Below are 21,874 nucleotides of genomic sequence, written 5' to 3'. Positions count from 1 at the left end.
CATCGTCAGTGGACAGTCTGCTTCTTGATTATCTTGCTGTAGCCTCTGTAAATACGTGCCCTGCTGCTGTGATAGAAAAAAATGGCAAACAGGAGTTGGGTGGATATCAGAACACTCCCTGACTTTCAGTAGGAAAAGTGTACCCTTCCCATTCATCTCAAGGCATTCAGGGCATCTGGCAATCATGTAGTGACATTCTTCTCCCCAGAGAATTAACACATTTTTAGGAAAACACTCAGTCTTTAACTGAATGCACTTCCCTCATAAGGCTTCTAAGCAGTCTTCAAGCTATATTTCTCCTTCCATTCCATAACTCTGAGACAATGTTTGTGTCCATTTTGTTCTCTTATTCCTCTCACCAGCCTTTTGCTTGCTCTCCACCTTCATGTTTTTTCTCTAATTAAAACCTGAATTCTCTTTATAACATCATTTCACTTTGGACCTTCTTGAATAGGGAGTCTATGGTTTTTATTAATTCAGAATGCCAGTAAAAAGAATGCCAGTAATTTCTGCTTCTATCTCAGATGAATAGGTTATCATCTTTGCTCAACAGTACTTTGTTTATTGAAATCCAAGAATGATCAAAGCGGGAGTGTTACATAGTGTCTTTGGGAGTCAGACAGATCTTAGGAGTCCTAGATTACTAACTTGATGACCCAAATTTGAATTTTTTTTGGTTTTTTTTTTTGAGATGAAGTCTTACTCTGTCACCAGGTTGGAGTGCAGTGGTGCGATCTAGGCTCACTGCAACCTCCGCCTCCTGGGTTCAAGCGATTCTCCTGCCTCAGCCTCCCGAATAGCTGGGACTACAGGCTCGCACCACCATGCCCAGCTAATTTTTGTATTTTTAGTAGAGACAGGGTTTCACCGTGTTGGCCAGGATGGTCTCGATCTCCTGACCTCGTGATCTGCCTGCCTCGGCCTCCCAAAGTGCCGGGATTACAGGCATGAGTCACCAGGCCTGGCCTGAAAAAAATTTTTAAAGTGTAAATTCTGTTCTCCTCTAAAACGGAAGTACACAATAGTGGCTTCTTTGCTTTTTTGTGAATGTTAAATAGAATGATGTAAGTGAAATAATTAGCACCATGTACGGCACCTCATAAGAATGCAGTGTTACCATACTTCTCTAATAATGCTACTGTGGATCAATTTTTATTTTTAAAGTGTTGAGGCTGGTGATGTAGTAGTAAGACTATGGGCTTTGAAGGCACATACATCTGAGTTTATGTTCTGCCTTCATCACTGTGTAAATGGGAGATCTTGGATAGTTTATTAACCTTGGCATCTCAGTGTGATTATCTATAAATTGAAGTTAGGAACACCTACTTAGCATCTCCAGAGTTAGGGTAAAATGTCATAATAAAGGTATGTGACTAGAACAGTGGCTGCCATATAGTAATTACTTGGCAAATGACAGGCATGGCCTAGAAACAGAATACTCTTCCCATTTTTGTTGTTTTGAGACAAACTCAAAGATTGCCTTGTATATTCCATAACAACTTTAGCATTGGCCTCCTAATTTGTATTTTCCTTTTGTTCTACCATTATTTGAATAACTTCAGAATTACCCTGATTTTTTAATATGTATCACATTTGGACCGCATTATCATTAAGAAATCTTCTAAGATCTTAAAATTTGAAATTACTCTCGCTGACCATCATGATTTCTCCTTACACTCCATCACTTTCCTATTCTTCAAGTTTATCATATCTAAAATATTTTTTGATATAGTCTAGGTGGTTACACAAACACACACAAATGTGCATGTATATATATATATGTGTGTGTGTGTGATCATATTATCTATAAAGAGAGACAATTTTATTTCCTCTTTTCCGATTTGGATGCCTTTTTTTTCTCATGTCTGATTGTTCTGATTAGAAATTCCAGTACTATGTTGAATAAAAGTGGTGAAAGTGTGCATCCTTATCTTGTTCCAGCTCTTAAAGGAAAGGCTTTCAGCTTTTCCCCATTCACTATGTTACCTGTAGGTTTGTCATATATGGCCTTTATTACGTTGAGATATGTTCCTTTAATGCCTGATTTGTTGGTTTTTGTCTTTCATTCTGTTGATGTGATGCATCATGCTTATTGGTTTAGGGATGTTAAACTATCCTTGCATCTCTGGAATAAATCCCACTTGATCATGCTATATTATACTTTTGATGTACTGTTGGATTTTGTTTGCTGATACTTTGTTCAGAATTTTTGTGTCTATGTTGATCGGGGATACTGGCCTATAGTCTCCTTTTTTTGTTGCATTCTTTTCTGGTTTTGGTATCAGGTCCAAATCAATGTTGGCCTCTTCAAATGAGACTGGGAGAATTGCCTCCTCTTATGTTTTCTTGAAATAGTTTGAGGAGAATTGGTCTTATTTCTTCTTTTTAAGTTTAGTAGAATTTGGCAGTGAAGCCATGTGGTCCTGGAATTTTCTTTGTTGGGAGACTTTTTATTATTGACTTGATCTTTTACTCATTATTGGTCTGTTCAGGTTTTCAATTTGTTCCTGATTCAGTCTTGGTAGGTTGTATGTGTTCAGGAATTCATCCATTTCCTCTAGGTTTTCCAGTATATTAATGTGTAATTTTTTGTAACAGTCTCTAATCATTATTATTTCTATGGTATCATTTGTAATGTCTCCTTTTTGTTTCTGTTTTTGTTTATTTGGATCTTCCCTATGTTATTTTTGGTTAGATAAGCTAGCATTCAATCATGTTGTTTATCTTTTCAAAATAACCAACTTTCTGTTTCATTGATCCTTTGTGTTTTTTGGGGGCTCTTTTTTTGCTTAGGTCTTTATTATTTCTTTTCTTCTACAAATTTGGGGTTTGGTTTGTTCTGGCTTTTTAGTTTCTTGGGTTTCATCATTAGATTATTTTAAATCTTTCTACTTTTTTGATGCATGTGTTTATTGACATAAAATTCTTACCACTGCTTTTGCTCTATCTTACAGGTTTTGGTATTTGGTGTTTTGATTTTTACTTGTTTCAGAAAAACTTTTTGTTTTCCTGCTTAATTTCTTCCATGACTCATTGATTATTCAGGAGTAGTTGTTTAACTTCTATGTATTTGTACATTTTCCCCAAAGTCCTCATGTTAATTGATTTCTAGTTTTATTGTATTATGGTTTGAGAAGATATTTGATATAATTTTGATTTTTAAAAATGTGTTGAGACTTGTTTTGTGGCCTAACAAATAATCTATCCTGGAGAATGTTTATTGTACTAATGAGAAGACTGTATTCTGTAGCTTTTGGATAAAATGTACTGTAAATATAATATCTGCTAGGTCCATTTAGTCTAAAGTGCAGTTTAAATCTCATGTTTCTTTGTTAATTTCTGTCTTGATAATATTCATAATGTTGAGAGTGGGGTATTGGAGTCCCAAACAATTATTGTGTTGGAGTCTATCTTTTCCTATAGATCTAATGATATGTTCTTTATGTAGCTCCATGCTCTGGTTTTGGGTGCATATATGTTTAGAATTGTTATATTCTCTTGCTGAATTGACTCCTATATCACTATATAATGACCTTCTTTTACTCTTACTACTATTTTTGACTTAAAGACTGTTTTATCCACTGTTAGGTATAGCTACTCTGCTCACTCTTGGTTTTCCTTCGGATGGAATATCTCTTTTCACCCCTTTACTTTCAGTCTATATATGTCTTTACAGGTGAGCTTTATTTTCTTGTAGGCAGCCTTCACAGTTGGGTCATAATTTTTTTAAGCCTTTAGCCAGTCTATATCTTTTAAGTGGAAAGTTTAGTCCATTTACATTTAATATTATTATTAATATGTAAAGAATTATTCTTGTCATTACAGTAATTGGTTTCTGATTGTTTTGTGTATCATTTATTCCTTTATTTCTCTCTTATTGTTTATCATTGTGGTTTGGTGGTTTTCCATAGTGATAACATTTGAGTTATTTATCTTCCTTATTTATGTGCTTGCTCTACTAGTGGGTTTTATACTTTCATGTGTTTTCATGATGATAGATATATTTATTTTGCTTCCAGGTGCAGGACTTTCTTAAGCATTTTTTGTAGGGCCAATCTAGTGGTGATGAATTCCCTCAGCTTCTGCTTGTTTAGGAAAGATTTTATTTCTCCTTCATTTATGAAGGATAATTTTGCTTGATGTAGTAGCTTTGATTGACAGTTTTTTTTCTTTCATCACTTTGAATATATCATCCCATTCTCTGCTAGCCTGTAAGATTTCTGCTGAGAAATTTACTGTTAGTATGATGGTGGTTCCTTCATAAGTGACTAGATGCTTTTCTCTTGCTGTTGTTAGAATTCTCTCTTTGTCTTTGACTTTTGACAGTTTGTACATAATGTGCCATTTTTGAAATGTATCTGTTTGGGAATTTCTGAGCTTCCTATATCTGGAAGTTTAAATCTCTTGTTACACTTGGGAAATTTAAGCTATTATTTTGTTAAATAGGTTTTCTATTTCTTTTGTTTTCTCTTTATCTTCTGGGATACTGAAAATTCAGATATTTGGTGCTTTAAGATGTCCCCTGTATCACATAGGCTTTGTTTATTCTTTTTTATTATCTTCTTAAATGTTTGTATCACTAGAGTACTACAAAAGATCTGTCTTCAGCTTCTGAAATTCTTTCTTCTGCTTGGTCTAATTTATTGTCAATGCTTTTGTCTTTTTGTATTTCAGTCAATAAATTACTCAGTTTTATAATTTCTATTATTTTTGTTTTTATTTTACTTTAAGTTCCGGGATACATGTGCAGAACGTGCAGGTTTGTTACATAGGTATACATGTGCCATGGTGGTTTGCTGCACCTATCAACCTGTCACCTATGTTTTAAGCCCTGCATGCATTAGCTATTTGTCCTGATGCTCTCACTCTCCTCACCGCCACCCTGCCTGACAAACCCTGGGATGTATTGTTTCCCTCCCTGTATTCATGTGTTCTCATTGTTCAGCTCCCACTTATGAGTGAGAACATGTGAGAACATGTTTGGTTTTCTGTTGCTGTGTTAGTTTGCTGTGGACAATGATTCATCCATGATCTTATTCCCTTTATGGCTGCATAGTATTCCATGGTGTATATGTATCACATTTTTAAAATCCTGTCTATTATTGACAGGCATTTGGGTTGATTCTATGTCTTTGCTATTGTGAATAGTGCTGCAGTAAACATATGTGTGCATGTGTCTTTATAATAGAAAGATATATATATTTTTTTGGTATATACCCAGTAATGGGATTGCTGGGTCAAATGGTATTTCTGGTTCTAGATCCTTGAGGAATCTCCACACTGTCTTCCACAATGGTTGAACTAATTTACACTCTCACCAGCTGTGTGGAGCTTCCTCCACAGCCTCACCAGCATCTGTTGTTTCCTGACTTTAATAATCGCCATTCTGACAGGAGTGAGATGATGTCTCATTGTGGTTTTGATTTACATTTCTCTAATGATCAGGATGTTGAGCTTTTTAAAATATGTTTTTTGGCCACATAAGTGTCTTCTTTTGAGAAGTACCTGTTCATGTCCTTTGCCCACTTTTTAATGTTTTCTTTTCTTGTAAATTTGTTTAAGTATCTTGTAAATTTTGGATATTAGACCTTTGTCAGATGGGTAGATGGCAAAAATTTTCTCCCATTCTATAGGTTGCCTGTTTGCTCTGATGATAGTTTCTTTTGCTGTGCAGAAACTCTTTAGTTTAATTAGATCCCATTTGTCAATTTTAGCTTTTGTTGCAATTGCTTTTGGTGATTTAGTCATGAAGTCTTTGCCCATGCCTATGTCCTGAATGGTATTGCCTAGGTTTTCTTCTAGGGTTTTTATGGTTTTGGGTTTTACATTTAAGTATTAATCCATCTTGAGTTAATTTTTGTATAAGGTGTAAGGAAGGGGTCCAGTTTCAGTGTTCTGCATATGGCTAGCCAGTTTTCCAGCATGATTTATTAAATAGGGAGTCTTTTTTCCATTGCTTGTTTTTGTCAGGTGGTTGAAGATCAGATGGTTGTAGATGTGTGTTGTTATTTCTGAGGTCTCTATTCTGTTACCTTGGTCTATATATCTGTTTTTGTACCAGTACCATGCTGTCTTGGATACTGTAGCCTTGTAATATAGTTTGAAGTCGGGTAGCATGATGCCTCCAGCTTTGTTTTTTTTTTGCTTAGGATTGTCTTGGCTATACAGGCTGTTTTTGGGTTCCATATGGATTTTGGAGTAGTTTTTTTCCAATTTTGTGGAGAATGTCAATGGTAGTTTGATGAGAATAGCATTGAATCTATAAATTACTTTGGGCAGTATGGCCATTTTTATGATATTGATTCTTCCTACCCATGAGGATGGAATGTTTTACCATTTATTTGTATCCTCTCTTATTTCCTTGAGCAGTGGTTTGTACTTCTTCTTGAAGGGGTTCTTCATGTTCCTTGTTAGCTGTATTTCTAGGTATTTTATTCTCTTTTTTAGCAATTGTGAATGGGAGTTCATTCATGATTTGGCTCTCTGCTTGTCTGTTATTGGTGTATAGGAATGTTTGTGATTTTTGCACAATGATTTTGTATCCTGAGACTTTGCTGAAGTTGCTTATTAGCTTAAGGAGCTTTTGGGCTGAGACGATGGGGTCTTCTAAATATAGGATCATGTCATCTGCAAATAGAGACAATTTGACTTCCTCTCTTCCTATTTGAATATCCTTTATTTCTTTCTCTTGACTGATTGCCCTGGCTAGAACTTCCGATACTATGTTGGAGAGGAGTGAGTTTCTTAATCTTGAGTTCTAATTTGGTTGCATTATGTTCTGAGAGACTGTTTGTTATTATTTCAGTTCTTTCGCACTTGCTGAGGAGTGTTTTACTTCCAATTATGTGGTCGATTTTACAGTAAGTGCTATGTGGCACTGAAAATATGTATATTCTGTTGTTTTTGGGTGGAGGGTTCTGTAAATATGTATTAGGTCCACTTGATTCAGAGCTGAGTTCAAGTCCCGAATATCCTTGTTAATTTTCTGTCTTGATGATCCATCTAATATTGACAGTGGGGTGTTAAAGTCTCCTACTCTTATTGTGTGGGAGTCCAAGTGTCTTTGTAGTTCTCTAAGAACTTGTTTTATGAATCTGGGTTCTACTGTATTGGGTACATATGTATTCAGGATAGTTAGCTGTTGTTGTTGAAGTGATCCTTCTACCATTATGTAATGCTGTTCTTTGTCTTTTTTTATCTTTGTTGGTTTAAAGTCTGTTTTGTCAGAGACTAAAACTGCAACTCCTGTTTTTTTCTGCTTTCCATTTGCTTGGTAAATTTTCCTCCATTCCCTTATTGTGAGCCTGTGTGTCTTTGCACATGAGATGGGTCTTCTGAATACAGCATAATGATGGGTCTTGGCTCTTGATTTAATTTGCCTGTCTGTGCCTTTTAATTGGGGCATTTAGCTCACTTACATTTAAGGTTAATATTGTTATGTGTGAATTTGATCCTGTCATCATGATGCTATCTGGTTATTTTGTACACTAGTTGATGTAGTTTCTTCATAGTGTCATTGGTCTTTATATGTTGGTGTGTTTTTGCAGTGTCTGATACCAGTTCTTCCTTTCCATGTTTAGTGTTTCCTTCAGGAGCTATTGCAAGGCAGGCCTGGTGGTGGCAAATTCCCTCAGCATTTGCTTGTCTGAAAAGGATTTTATTTCTCCTTCACTTATGAAGCTTAGTTTGGACAGATATGAAATACTGGGTTGAAAATTCTTTTCTTTAAGAATGTTGAATATTCGCCCCCCCTCTTTTCTGGGTTGTATGGTTTCTGCTGAGAGATCTGCTGTTAAACCTGATGGGCTTCCCTTTGTAGGTGACCTGGACTTTCTTTCTGGCTGCCCTTAACATTTTTTCCTTCATTTAAACCTTGGAGAATCTGATGATTATATGTCTAGGGGTTGATCTTCCCAGGGAGTATCTTAGTGAGGTTCTCTGTATTTCCTTAATTTGGATGTTGCCCTGTCTTGCTAGGTTGGGGAAGTTCTCCTGGATAATATCCTGAGGTGTGTTTTCCAACTTGGTTTCATTCTACCTATCTCTTTCACGTACTCCAGTTTGTTGTAGGTTCACTTTTTTTTTACGTTGTCCCATAGTTCTTGGGGGTTTTGTTCATTCCTTTACTTTTTTTTCTACTCTTTCTGCTTGCCTTATTTTAGCAAGATAGTCTTCAATCTCTGATATTCTTTCTTCTGCTTGATTGAAATCAGGCTATTAATACTTGTGTATGCTTCACAAAGTTCTCGTGCTGTGTTTTTCAGCCCCAATAGGTCATTTTTGTTACGCTCTAAACTGGTTATTCTAGTTAGCAGCTCCTATAACTTTTTATAATGGTTCTTACCTTCTTTGCATTGGGTTAGAACATGCTTCTTTACCTCAGCGAAGTTTATTATTACTCACCTTCTGAAACCTCCTTCTGTCAATTCATCCATCTCATCCTCTGTCCAGTTCTATGCCCCTGCTGGAGAGGAGTTGCGATCATTTGGCCTTTTGGGTTTCAGCCTTTTTTTTGTTCTTTCTCATCTTCCTGAGTTTGTCTAGTTTCGATCTTTGAGGCTGCTGACCCTTGGATGAGGTTTTTGTGGCGACTTTTTTTGTTGGTGCTGTTGTTGTTGATTTCTGTTTTTTGTTTTTTCTTTCAATGGTCAGGTCTCTCTTCTGTAGGGCTGCTGCAGTTTTCTGAGAGTTCACTTCAGGTCCTATTCATCTGGTTTGCTCCCGCGCCTGGATATGTCACTCATGGAGGCTGGAGAACAGCAAAGATGGGTGGTTCCTTTGGGATCTCTGACCTTGAGGGGCACTGACCTGATGCCAGTAGGAATGCTCCTGTATAAAGTGTCTGATGACCTCTGTTGTAGGGGTCTCACCCAGTTGGGTGGCACAGGAAGCAGAACGCACTTAATGAAGCACTTTGACTGTCCCTTGGTGAAGGGTGGGGGTGTGTGTGCTGTGCTGCAGAGAAACCCACTCGTCTATGATGCCCAGATTCCTCAGAGCTAGCAGGAGGAAAGATTAAGTCTGCTGGTCCACTTGCACTGTAGGCACCCCTCCCCCTAGGGTCTCAGGCCCAGGGAGATCAGAGTTCTGTCCCCAGACCCTGGCTGGAGTTGTTAAAACTCCTTCAGGGAGGCCCCGCCCAGTGAGGATAAATGGATCAGGGTCTGGCCTGAAGAGGCAATCTGGCCATGGTCTGCCACAGCTGGTGTGCTGGGCTGTGGAGAATACTTCTTGGGACCAAGCCATCCAGCCTCCCTGGCTCCAGCAGGGGAAAAGTGTGGCCTGGAGCTATAGTGATGGCTGCCGGGCTGCCCACCTGTAGCTTAGTGTGTTAAATAGCTAGCAGCCACAGTGTTGGCTGCCGCCCCTTCCCCCAGTGAGCTCAAAAGGCTTAGATAGCAAGCAGCAGCTGCAGTGGTGATGGCTGCCCCTCCCAGCCTGGGGAACTCAGCAGGATAAGGCAGATTTCAGCTGCGTGGCTGTTGAGAATCTATGTGGCTCCGCGATTGGGACCCAAGGCCCTGGTGGTGTGAGCTTATGAGCGGGATCTTCCGATCTGTAGGTTGCACAGTTCCATGGAAAAAGCACAGTTTCCCATGCTGGGTAGCATGCTCACTCACCACCTCCCTTGGCTGGGGGTGGGGGTTCCCCTGCTGCTTGTGGCTCTTAGGTGGGCCACAACACCACACTGCTCTTCCTTCCTCTCTGTGGGTCACACCAGCCACCTAGTCAGTCCTGATGACTGAACCTGAATACCTTGGTCGCCAGTGCAGGGTTTGCACACTGTTTTGGTTCTTTGCAACGGGAGCCTCCGATCATTGCTGCTTCTAGTTGGCCATCTTGGCCCTGCATATAAAAAAAGCTCTTTTTTTTTTTTTAATGATAGCTACCTCTTTGGTAAATTTATCATTCATATCCTGTATTTTTTAAATTATTTATTTGTACAGTTTTTCTGTGTACTCTTGTTTCTCACTGATATGGTTAGGCTTTGTGTCCCCATCCAAATCTCATCTTGAATTTTAATCCCCCTAATTCCCACGTGTGTCAAGAGAGAGACCAGGTGGAGGTGATTGAATCATGAGGGCGGTTTCCCCAGGCTGTTCTTATGATAAGGAGTGAGTTCTCTCGAGATCTGATGGTTTTATAAGGGGCTCTTCCCCCTTAGCTCAGCACTTCTCCTTCCTGCCTCTTTGTGAAAAATGTGCCATGCTTCCCCTTCACCTTCTGCCATGATTGTAAGTTTCCTGAGGCCTCCCCAGCCATGCTGAACTGTGAGTCGATTAAACCTTTTTCCTTTGTAAATTACCCGGTTTCGGGAAGTTCTTTACAGCAGTGTGAAAGCAGACTAACACATTCACTGAGGATCTTCAATATCATATTTTGAATTATTTTCCCGAAATTTCATAAATTTATTTTCATTTGACTCTGTTGGTGGAGAATTACTGTGTTCCTTTGGAAATGTCGTATTTCTTTGCTTTTTAATGTTTCTTATATCCTTACATTGATATATTCTCATATGGTGTACCAGTCACTTCTTTAGTTTTTTTGAATTTGCTTCTGTAAGGGAGGATTTTTCTTGAAGTTGTATCTATGGTGTTGGTTGGGTGGGGTATTTTGGCTTTGCTTCTGGGTGTGTACAGTAGTGTAGTCTCTATATGATTTTTTTCAGCTGTAAACAGCATCAATGGTGTCTGTGATTTCCTCAGTGAGTTGGGGTGCAGTTGTTATTGGTGGCTGTGATGAAGTTTCCCTGTGGATGGAAATGTCAAGTGGGCCAGTCCTTAGATCCTAGTAGTGCAGCAGTGGGCCAAGCATGCCTGTCTTGGGCCCCATGGTGGCATACACTTGCACCAGTCTTAGCAGGTTTAGGTAGGCCAATTTTGCACCTCTAGGCAGTTTGCTCACATGCCAGTAGTGGCAGAGATGGGCTGGGCAGATGGGTGGGTCCTTAGATCCCTGGCAAGTGGGCATGAAATGACTAATGATGGTAGCAATGGCAGGATGACCCTCTGGCTCCCAAGAAGTCTCTGCACTGGTTTTGGCATTGGCTTTGATAGGGTGGACAGGCCAGTCCCTAGGCCTGTAGGTGGTGCATGCAGGCAGGTGCCAGGTGTGGTGGTAAGGGCTAGTTGTATGGTCCTCAACTCAGGTACCCGGGAGAATTCTCATATGGCAACAGTTACGGATGGGGATTTGTAATCCCCAAGCCTTCAGATAGCAAGCTTGGCACTGGAAGTGGCAGAGATGGGTCTGGTGGACCTGTCCTTAGGCCCTCTGGTGGTGTGTGCAGGTGCTGGCTGTGGTAGGCACAGATGGGGTTTTAGAACCCCAGCAGAATGCTTGCGTGGGAGTAGCAGTAGCTGCACTGCAGCCCTGCTACTGGAAAAAGCACAGCTGTTGCCAGTGGCAACAGCCACAGGCAGGCAGCTTGGGAGCATGTGCTTCGACTCTAGGTGGTGGCAGGTGGGATAACCTGTCCTTAAGGTGCCAATAAATGCACAGCGGTTCTGCTGCCAGAGGCAGTGGAGTCACCACCAGGGGCTTGTGCTTTAACCCTGGTGGTGGCAGCAGCTGCAGGTGGGGGTTCCTGAGGCATGTAAAAATGCATGGTGGCTTCTCCACTGGTGGGGGCAGTGGGATTGCTGCCAATAGCTCTCACTTTGGCCCTGGCAGCAGCAGCCAGCCATGGCAGTGGCCATGGACAAAGAATGTCAAAATTTCTCCTGTGGAGACAAAGGAGCTGTTGTTTCCCAGGGCAGGATGTAGTCTGGTAGGGGCTGGGCTCTCAAAATGGCACTGTAGCTGCTTAGCACTCGGGATGTTTGGCACCAGCATGAGCTCCTTCTTTGGATCAATGGCATTGCACTGCCACTAGGCAGCTCCCTATGTTCCTTTCAGGGCCTGCAAGGGTTGAGGTCTCTTGTGCTAGCATAGCAGGAGTCTGAGGTGGGAATGTGGACTGAGGTCTTTCCCTTATCTTTTCTCCACACTAGAGAGTCCTTCTAGCCTCCTAGCCAATCTTACTTGAGCTCTCTGCCTCACTTCCCCCTTCTTCCTTGGTTTAGGTGTTTCCTGTTCTTTCTCTGTTTAATTAGTGTGTTCTCTTTCAGATGATCTATTTGAAGCATGATTACTTACTTGCTATTTTTGCTTTGTGGAGGAGGCCAGTACCAAATGCCTCTAAGCAGCCATTTTGATGCCCCTCCTGTATTTTGACATTTTAGTGTCTGTAAGATCTGTAGTATGTCCTTTTTCAGTCCTGATATTGGTAAGTTATTCTTTCTCTCTTTCTCTTTACAGCTTTCTCCCTTCATTCATCTGCCATGCTGATAGTTTATCAATTTTATTAATCTTTTTTGAAGAATCAGTCTTAGTTTTTATGAGTTTTTCTAGATTTTTTTCATTAAGAAATTATTTCTGTTCTTTTTATTGTTTCATCTCTTTACATATTTCAGTTTAAATTGTTCTTTATTTTTTAGTTTCTTAATATTGAAGCTTACATCATTGATTTATTTCCTCTTTTTCATAAAAGCATCCCAAATAAACACGTCATCTTATTCCCTACTAAGCCAAACTGTTCTTACAGCTCTATAAGTCATCTTACCAAGTTTCTCTACCATTTAGATTATAAATTTCAATCATCTTTGACTCACCTAAATACTTACATTTGATCTTGCAAATTGTGTTGTATTTTTGTCCAAAAATATTCTTTAAAACCTCTGCAATACTCTAAGTCTTCACCTTTCAACTCCTTTGATACTCTCATATTTTTCATAAAATTAATTGCATCTTATTTTTTCACATCCCAAAGCCTCCATAACGTTAGTTTTACCCACCTTCCTGATTCACCTCCATTTGTTTTTTTCCTGCTCCGTTTTTCTTGGCCTATGGTGAAACTGAGCTATTTACCATCTCGCATATCCTTTGCTTTCAAGCAATGTGCCAGAGATATTTCTCACGTTGATCCCCTGACCTTATACAAATTGTATCCATTTATATGTCAATCTCATTTACTCTGGGAGAACTTTTTTGATTTCCTAATTTTATGGAATGACTCATTTCTTGAAATTGCTTAACAGTTTATTGCATTTCACTTAAGACATTTACCTGATACTACTTGAATTATACCTATATTGGGGAATTATACCTATGACGGGAAAAATCTAATTTATCTATTTTTGTACTACTTACCACATTAACTACATGAAAAAAATCATAAATATACTTTGAATTCAATTACCATTGCTGTAGAAAATGGATTATGTTTTTAGACTTTAGGATTACATTCTGTCCCTTAGTCTTCCACATAGTCCTCCATAAATTTCCAATTATTTAAAAGTTACTTAAACCAGAAGTAGTTTCCTAGCTACTCTTTTCTAGAGGGATGCTGGTTCAGTTGTCTAAGAGTGAGTAGAAATAATTAGTCTTAAATAAATGAATTTTACTGACTATAACCAGTAGTTTGTATTTTTTTTTCTTACCCCTGTTTTCCTCTTCCTTCCCACGAGCATGCACCACCTCACCCAGACTCATAAAGGAGGAAACTGGCCATACTTTTCCAATGCTGACTCAAGTTCAACCCATCATGTCTTAGTGGTGGGGCAAGTCCAGAGTTGTTTTAAAAGGATATGTGTCAGCACTTTGTCTGGATAATTTGAAGCATATTGGCATATTTTTTTTTTATCTTGCCATGGTATTTGGATCAGAGCAGCACATTCAACCTTTTGAGTTTACTGAAGATTATTTAAAACTGCCACATATTTACTTTCTAAAAGACAGTATATTGCCTTACAACCCTATGCCAGGTCAATGATATAGACAATGAATCATTAGTACACATTCCAGAAGAGTTCATATCTTCCTTGGAGGTTGCTTGTCTAACCTAGCCTAATTGTGTTTGATGTGCATTTCATGACAGGACAACAGAATGAGTAGGAATGTTTGCTCAGAAAGGTTCTCCTTTGTTGCCCTCCCTTCCCTCTTCCCCCTTGCACTGTTTCAGAAGTGAGCGTGCACTCTCTCTCTCTCTCTCTCTATATATATATGTGTGTGTGTATATGAAAGAATCTTAAATAAATGAATTTTACTGATTATAACCAGTACATATATATATATATAAAACCAGTACATATATATATGTGTGTACCAATACATATATATATATATATATATGTGTGTGTGTGTGTGTACTGGTTATATATTATATATATATAATATATAATTATATATATATAATATATATATATAATATATAATATATATATAATATATATAATATATAAATATATATATAATTATATATTATATATATAATTATATATTATATATATTATATATTTTATATAATTATATATAAATTATTTTATATATAAATTATATATTATATATATTATATGTATATCATATAATATACATATAATATATATAACCAGTGCCCATACATATAAGAGAGAAAGAGAAGAGAGACAATACTCTCATGAGTACTGCTCTCTCTCTGTATATATATAAAATATATATAATATGAGAGTGCTTCTCATAATATATTAAGATAAATCTCTCATATTATGAGAAGAAAGGCAGTCTTGCAACACCTGTCATTGTAAAATTTAATTTCTGGAAGCAGGCTGCAGGGGGAGGCTTATGAATAATGAGGAGAGAGAAAAAGGAAAATTTTGAGAAAAGAGTAATTTTCGTGGTATTGAAAGATAATTCAAATGCAACAAATCAATAAAACAGATAAATCTGTAAGAAAAGGAACTACTGGCGAGAATATATCTTATATATGTTGTAGTTTTGTTAGTTAAAAAGGCTCACAGGGAAACTAACAGCAGAAAACTAGAGGTTTTTGAATCCCCCATGAACTCGAAGAAGCATCTGTTCCATGCGTTGCAAGGCTGAATGTTAATAATGGTAGTATGCTACAGAGATTTTTTTACTTTGTGTTTTGTGGTCTCCGGCCTGTGAGTTTATTTAGGTATATCACTACTTCCCCAATCTCACCCCCAACCTTGACTTAAAATATGTATATAGTGCTGAAATGGTCACTGGCACATGTAATAACATTGCAATATTATTTGATAAAATATCTTACAAAGTCCCTGAGAATAATCATTTGAACTCACTATTCTCTTGCTCTCTTCACTGACTTCCCCGCAAAATAAAGGCCCTGTGATTCCAACACATAGGAAATTGGGAGAATAATAAAATGTGATCATTTGTTTTATTATTTACTATTATAAAGAGACGCTTTATAACAGACCCTTTATAATTCAGTGTGCTGTTAGGAAAAAAAAAATAAGCTCCTCTATTTTATTTCCATAAGTCGTGTGACCAAAAGGATGGAAGCTAATGATGCAGGTAATACAGTATGGACGATGATTTACCTCTGATTTTGTCCATTTGCTCTCTGGGAGCAATTGTTTGCTTGGCCTGAGGAAAGCAGCATAGATGCTATCCCAGAGCCTTGTCAGTTCATTCCTTTTAGCCTTTTGTGAGCGTAAATAGCCCTCTTCAGGATTTCATATGAAGATAGCCATCCTGCAGGCTTCCTGTCACCCTCGTCTCAGCCGAGAATTGCTACAGACAGGTATGCTGCAGGCCACTCCTTTTCAGTGAGATAACTAGAATATGTGACCACCACATTTAGAAAAAATGCCAGGGCTGGGCATGGTGGCTCACACCTGTAATCTCAGCACTTTGGGAGGCTGAGGCGGGCAGATCACCTGAGGTTGGGAGTTCAAGAACAGCCTGGCCAACATGGTGAAACCCCGTCTCTACTAAAAGTACAAAAATTAGCTAGGCGTGGTGGCACATGCCTGTAATCCCAGTTACTCAGGACACTGAGGCAGGAGAATCGCTTGAGACAGGGAAGCAGAGGTTGTGGTGAGCCAAGATCGCGCCACTACACTCCAGCCTGGGTGACAGAGCGAGTCTCCATCTCAAACAAAAAAAAGAAAAAATGCCAGGCCCTAAGTATGACTGGCTGTCACTATGCAGGGAATGATGTTCTGCCAGAATATCTTTCGGTCTTCAGAAGGGTTCCTGAAAGGCATATCTTTGAGCATTCCATATCTGTGCCTTGGTTTTCAAATTAAAACTCTTGACAAGCAACTGTTGACTTGTTGCTTGTCTCAGCATATTTTTAACTTGGCTTTAGTGAACTGACTTACCTTCTAGTTAACCTATACCCAGTTCTGAATCTTGTTCTAACACTGGATCTCTGTTTCTAGAAGGCGTGAATGATATTATAGGGTATTCCTTGGCCTCTATATGAGAACACTGGCTGGTATTAGAGGTGAGAATAAAGCCTAGCTAAGACTTTCACTGGATAGAAGGTAACCTATCCACCACTTCTTTAGCTTTGCCCTCTTCCCAATTAGTTCAACTGCCCATCATGATGACAATATTTCTATTTTCAAAATGCACATTCATTTTAATGTCAGTACCTTGGAGTAATGAGGGCCAAATAAAAATCTATTATCAGGTGCTTCAGTCTGTTAGGGCTAGTATAAAAAAATACCTTAGACTCACTGGCTTTAAAACAACAAACATTTACTTCTCACAGTTTTGGAGGCTGGGAAGTCCAAGATAAAAGTGCCAGCAAATTTGCTGTCTGCTGAGGACCCAGGTTCTGGTTTAGAGATTGTGCCTTCTTACTGTGTCCTGATATAGTGGAAAATGACAAGAAACCTCTCTGGGGGCCCTTATATAATCTGGTTCATTAGGTCTCTGTAGTCACCTCCCAAAGGCTCTACCTCCTAATACTACCACATTGGTGATGAATTTTCAACATATAAATATTGAGGGGATACAAGTATTGAGAACACAGCATCAAGTAACAGGTCATTAATGTTAAAGCATTATTTGATAGTCAGTTGAGAGAAATATTGAAACGTATGTCACTGATAACAGCATAAACAGATTAGTTTTTGGAAATTTGGAAGTAAGTAGAGGAAGCAGCTCTTCAATTATGTTGCTTTGTTTTGTTCCCTTTATTAGACAGGCAGTCCCTTCTTCCCTTTCATTTCACCACTGGCCAATTGCTCCCACAATCTCCATTTGTAAATGTTACTACGTTAAGAGCCAAAGTAAAATAATTACATAATTAATAATACATTACTGATTTTATTCTGAGGTCAAATTTATTTGAACATACTCTAGTATCTTTTTTTTATTATACTTTAAGTTTTAGGGTACATGTGCACAACGTGCAGGTTTGTTACATATGTATACATGTGCCATGTTGGTGTGCTGCACCCATTAACTCCTCCTTTAACATTACGTATATCTCCTAATGCTATCCCTCCCCCCTCCTCCCACCCCACAACAAGCCCTGGTGTGTGATGTTCCCCTTCCTGTGTCCATGTGTTCTCATTGTTCAATTCCCACCTATGAGTGAGAACATGGGGTGTTTGGTTTTTTGTCCTTGCAATAGTTTGCTGAGAATGATGGTTTCCAGCTTTATCCATGTACCTACAAAGGACATGAACTCATCCTTTTTTATGGCTGCATAGTATTCCATGTTGTATATGTGCCACATTTTCTTAATCCAGTCTATCATTGTTGGACATTTGGGTTGGTTCCAAGTCTTTGCCATTGTGAATAGTGCTGCAATAAACATACGTGTGCATGTGTCTTTATAGCAGCATGTTTCATAATACTTTGGGTATATACCCAGTAATGGAATGGCTGGGTCAAATGGTATTTCTAGTTCTAGATCCCTGAGGAATTGCCACACTGACTTCCACAATGGTTGAACTAGTTTACAGTCCCACCAACAGTGTAAAAGTGTTTGTATTTCTCCACATCCTCTCCAGCACCTGTGGTTTCCTGACTTTTTAATGATCTCCATTCTAACTGGTGTGAGATGGTATCTCATTGTGGTTTTGATTTGCATTTCTCTGATGGCCAGTGATGATGAGCATTTTTTCATGTGTCTTTTGGCTGCATAGATGTCTTCTTTTGAAAAGTGTCTGTTCGTATCCTTTGCCCACTTTTTGATGGGGTTTTTTTTTTGTTGTTGTAAATTTGTTTGAGTTCTTTGTAGATTCTGGATATTAGCCCTTTGTCAGGTGAGTAGATTGCAAAAATTTTCTCCCATTTTGTGGGTTGCCTGTTCACTCTGATGGTAGTTTCTTTTGCTGTGCAGAAGCTCTTTAGTTTAATTAGATCCCATTTGTCAATTGTTGCTTTTGTTGCCATTGCTTTTGGTGTTTTAGACATGAAGTCCTTGCCCATGCCTATGTCCTGAATAGTATTGCCTAGGTTGGTTTTCTTCTAGGGTTTTTATGGTTTTAGGTCTAACATTTAAGTCTTTAATCCATCTTGAATTGGTTTTTGTATAAGGCGTAAGGAAGGGATCCAGTTTCAGCTTTCTACATATGGCTAGCCAGTTTTCCCAGCACCATTTATTAAATAGGAAATCTTTTCCCCATTGCTTGTCTCAGGTTTGTCAAAGATCAGATAGTTGTAGATATGCGGCATTATTTCTGAGGGCTCTGTTCTGTTCCATTGATCTATATCTCTGTTTTGGTACCAGTACCATGTTGTTTTGGTTACTGTAGCCTTGTAGTATAGTTTGAAGTCAGGTAGTGTGATGCCTCCAGCTCTGTTCTTTTGGCTTAGGATTGACTTGGCGATGCGGGCTCTTTTTTGGTTCCATATGAACTTTAAAGTAGTTTTTTTCCAATTCTGTGAAGAAAGTCATTGGTAGCTTGATGGGGATGGCATTGAATCTATAAATTACCTTGGGCAGTACGGCCATTTTCATGATACTGATTCTTCCTACCCATGAGCATGGAATGTTCTTCCATTTGTTTGTATCCATTTCTTCTAGATTTTCTAGTTTATTTGCGTAGAGGTGTTTATAGTATTCTCTGATGGTAGTTTGTATTTCTGTGGGAGTGGTGGTGATATCCCTTTTATCATTTTTTATTGCGTCTATTTGATTCTTTTCTCTTTTCTTCTTTATTAGTCTTGCTAGTGGTCTATCAATTTTGTTGATCTTTTCAAGTAACCAGCTCCTGGATTCATTGATTTTTGAAGGGTTTTTTGTGTCTCTATTTCCTTCAGTTCTGCTCTGATCTTAGTTATTTCTTGCCTTCTGCTAGCTTTTGACTGTGTTTGCTCTTGCTTCTCTAGTTGTTTTAATTGTGATGTTACGGTGTCAATTTTTGATCTTTCCTGCTTTCCCTTGTGGGCATTTAGTGCTATAAATTTCCCTCTCCACACAGCTTTGAATGTGTCCCAGAGATTCTGGTTTGTTGTGTCTTTGTTCTCATTGGTTTCAAAGAACATCTTTATTTCTGCCTTCATTTCGTTATGTACCCAGTAGTCATTCAAGAGCAGGTTGTTCAGTTTCCATGTAGTTGAGCGGTTTTGAATGAGTTTCTTAATCCTGAGTTCTAGTTTGATTGCACTGTGGTCTGAGAGACAGTTTGTTATAATTTCTGTTCTTTTACATTTGCTGAGGAGTGCTTTACTTCCAACTATGTGGTCAATTTTGGAATAGGTGTGGTGTGCTGCTGAAAAGAATGTATATTCTGTTGATTTGGGGTGAAGAGTTCTGTAGATGTCTATCAGGTCCACTTGGTGCAGAGCTGAGTTCAATTCCTGGATATCCTTATTAAGTTTCTGTCTCATTGATCTGTCTAATGTTGACAGTGGGGTGTTAAAATCTGCCATTATTATTGTGTGGGAGTCTAAGTCTCTTTGTAGGTCTCTAAGGACATGCTTTATGAATCTGGGTGCTCCGGTATTGGGTGCGTATATATTTAGGATAGTTAGCTCTTCGTGTCGAATTGATCCCTTTACCATTATGTAATGGCCTTCTTTGTCTCTTTTGATCTTTGTTGGTTTAAAGTCTGTTTTATCAGAGACTGGGATTGCAACCCCTGCCTTTTTTTGTTTTCCATTTGCTTGGTAGATCTTCCTCTATCCTTTTATTTTGAGACTATGTGTGTCTCTGCACATGAGATGGGTTTCCTGAATACAGCACACTGATGGATCTTGACTCTTTATCCAGCTTGCCAGTGTGTGTCTTTTAATTGGAGTATTTAGCCCATTTACATTTAAGGGTAATATTGTTGTGTGTGAATTTGATCCTGTCATTATGATGTTAGCTGGTTATTTTGCTCGTTAGTTGATGCAGTTTCTTCCTAGCCTCGATGGTCTTTACAATTTGGCATGTTTTTGCAGTGGCTGGTACCAGTTGTTCCTTTACATATTTAGTGCTTCCTTCAGGAGCTCTTTTAGGGCAGGCTTGGTGGTGACAAAATCTCTCAGCATTTGCTTTTCTGTAAAGTATTTTATTTCTTCTTCACTTATGAAGCTTAGTTTGGCTGGATATGAAATTCTGGGTTGAAAATTCTTTTCTTTAAGATTGTTAAATATTGGCCCCCACTCTCTTCTGGCTTGTAGAGTTTCTGCCAAGAGATCAGCTGTTAGTCTGATGGGCTTCCCCTTTGTGGGTAACCTGACCTTTCTCTTTGGCTGCCCTTAACATTTTTTCCTTCATTTCAACATTGGTGAATCTGACAATTATGTGTCTTGGAGTTGCTCTTCTCGAGGAGTATCTTTGTGGCGTTCTCTGTATTTCCTGAATTTGAATGTTGGCCTGCCTTGCTAGATTGGGGACGTTCTCCTGGGTAATACTCTGCAGAGTGTTTTCCAACTTGGTTCCATTCTCCCCATCACTTTCAGGTATACCAATCAGACATAGATTTGGTCTTTTCACATAGTCCCATATTTCTTGGAGGCTTTGTTCATTTCTTTTTATTCTTATTTCTTTAAACTTCTCTTCTCACTTCATTTCATTCATTTGATCTTCCATCACTGACACCTTTTCTTCCAGTTGATCACATTGGTTACTGAGGCTTGTGCATTTGTCACATAGTTCTCATGCGGTGGTTTTCAGCTCCATCACGCCCTTTAAGGACTTCTCTGCATTGGTTATTCTAGTTAGTCATTCATCTAATTTTTTTTCAAGGTTTTTAACTTCTTTGCCATGGGTTCGAACTTCCTCCTTTAGCTCAGAGTAGTTTGATTGTCTGAAGCCTTCTCTCAACTCATCAAAGTCATTCTCCATCCAGCTTTGTTCCATTGCTGGTGAGGAGCTGCATTCCTTTGGAGGAGGAGAGGCACTCTGATTTTTAGAGTTTCCAGTTTTTCTCCTCTGTTTTTCCCCATCTTTGTGGTTTTATCTACCTTTGGTCTTTGATGATGGTGATGTACAGATGGGGTTTTGGTGTGGTTGTCCTTTCTGTTTGTTAGTTTTCCTTCTAACAGTCAGGACCCTCAGCGCAGGTCTGTTGGAGTTTGCTGGAGGTCCACTCAAGACCCTGTTTGCCTGGGTATCAGCAGTGGAGGCTGCAGAACAGTGGATATTGGTGAACGACAATTGTTGCTGCCTGATCGTTCTTCTGGAAGTTTTGTCTCAGAGGAGTACCTGGCCGTGTGAGGTGTCAGTCTGCCCCTACTTGGGGGGTGCCGCCCCTTTAGGCTACTCTGGGGTCAGGGACCCACTTGAGGAGGCAGTCTGTCCATTCTCAGATCCCTAGCTGCATGTTGGGAGAACCACTACTCTCTTCAAAGCTGTCAGACAGGGACATTTAAGTCTGCAGAGGTTTCTGCTGCCTTTTGTTTGGCTATGCCCTGCCCCCAGAGGTGGAGTCTACAGAGGCAGGTAGGCCTCCTTGAGCTGCGGTGGGCTCCACCCAGTTTGAACTTCCCGGCCACTTTGTTTACCTACTCAAGCCTCAGCAATGGTGGGTGCCCCTCCCCCAGCCTTGCTGCCACCTTGCAGTTTGATCTCAGACTGCTGTGCTAGCAATCAGCGAGGTTCCGTGGGTGTAGGACCCTCTGAGCCACGTGCGGG

This window comes from Pan troglodytes, chromosome 12 (genome assembly GCF_028858775.2).
Source record: "Pan troglodytes isolate AG18354 chromosome 12, NHGRI_mPanTro3-v2.0_pri, whole genome shotgun sequence".
NCBI lineage: Eukaryota > Metazoa > Chordata > Mammalia > Primates > Hominidae > Pan > Pan troglodytes.
This window is presented reverse-complemented; position numbering follows the sequence as displayed.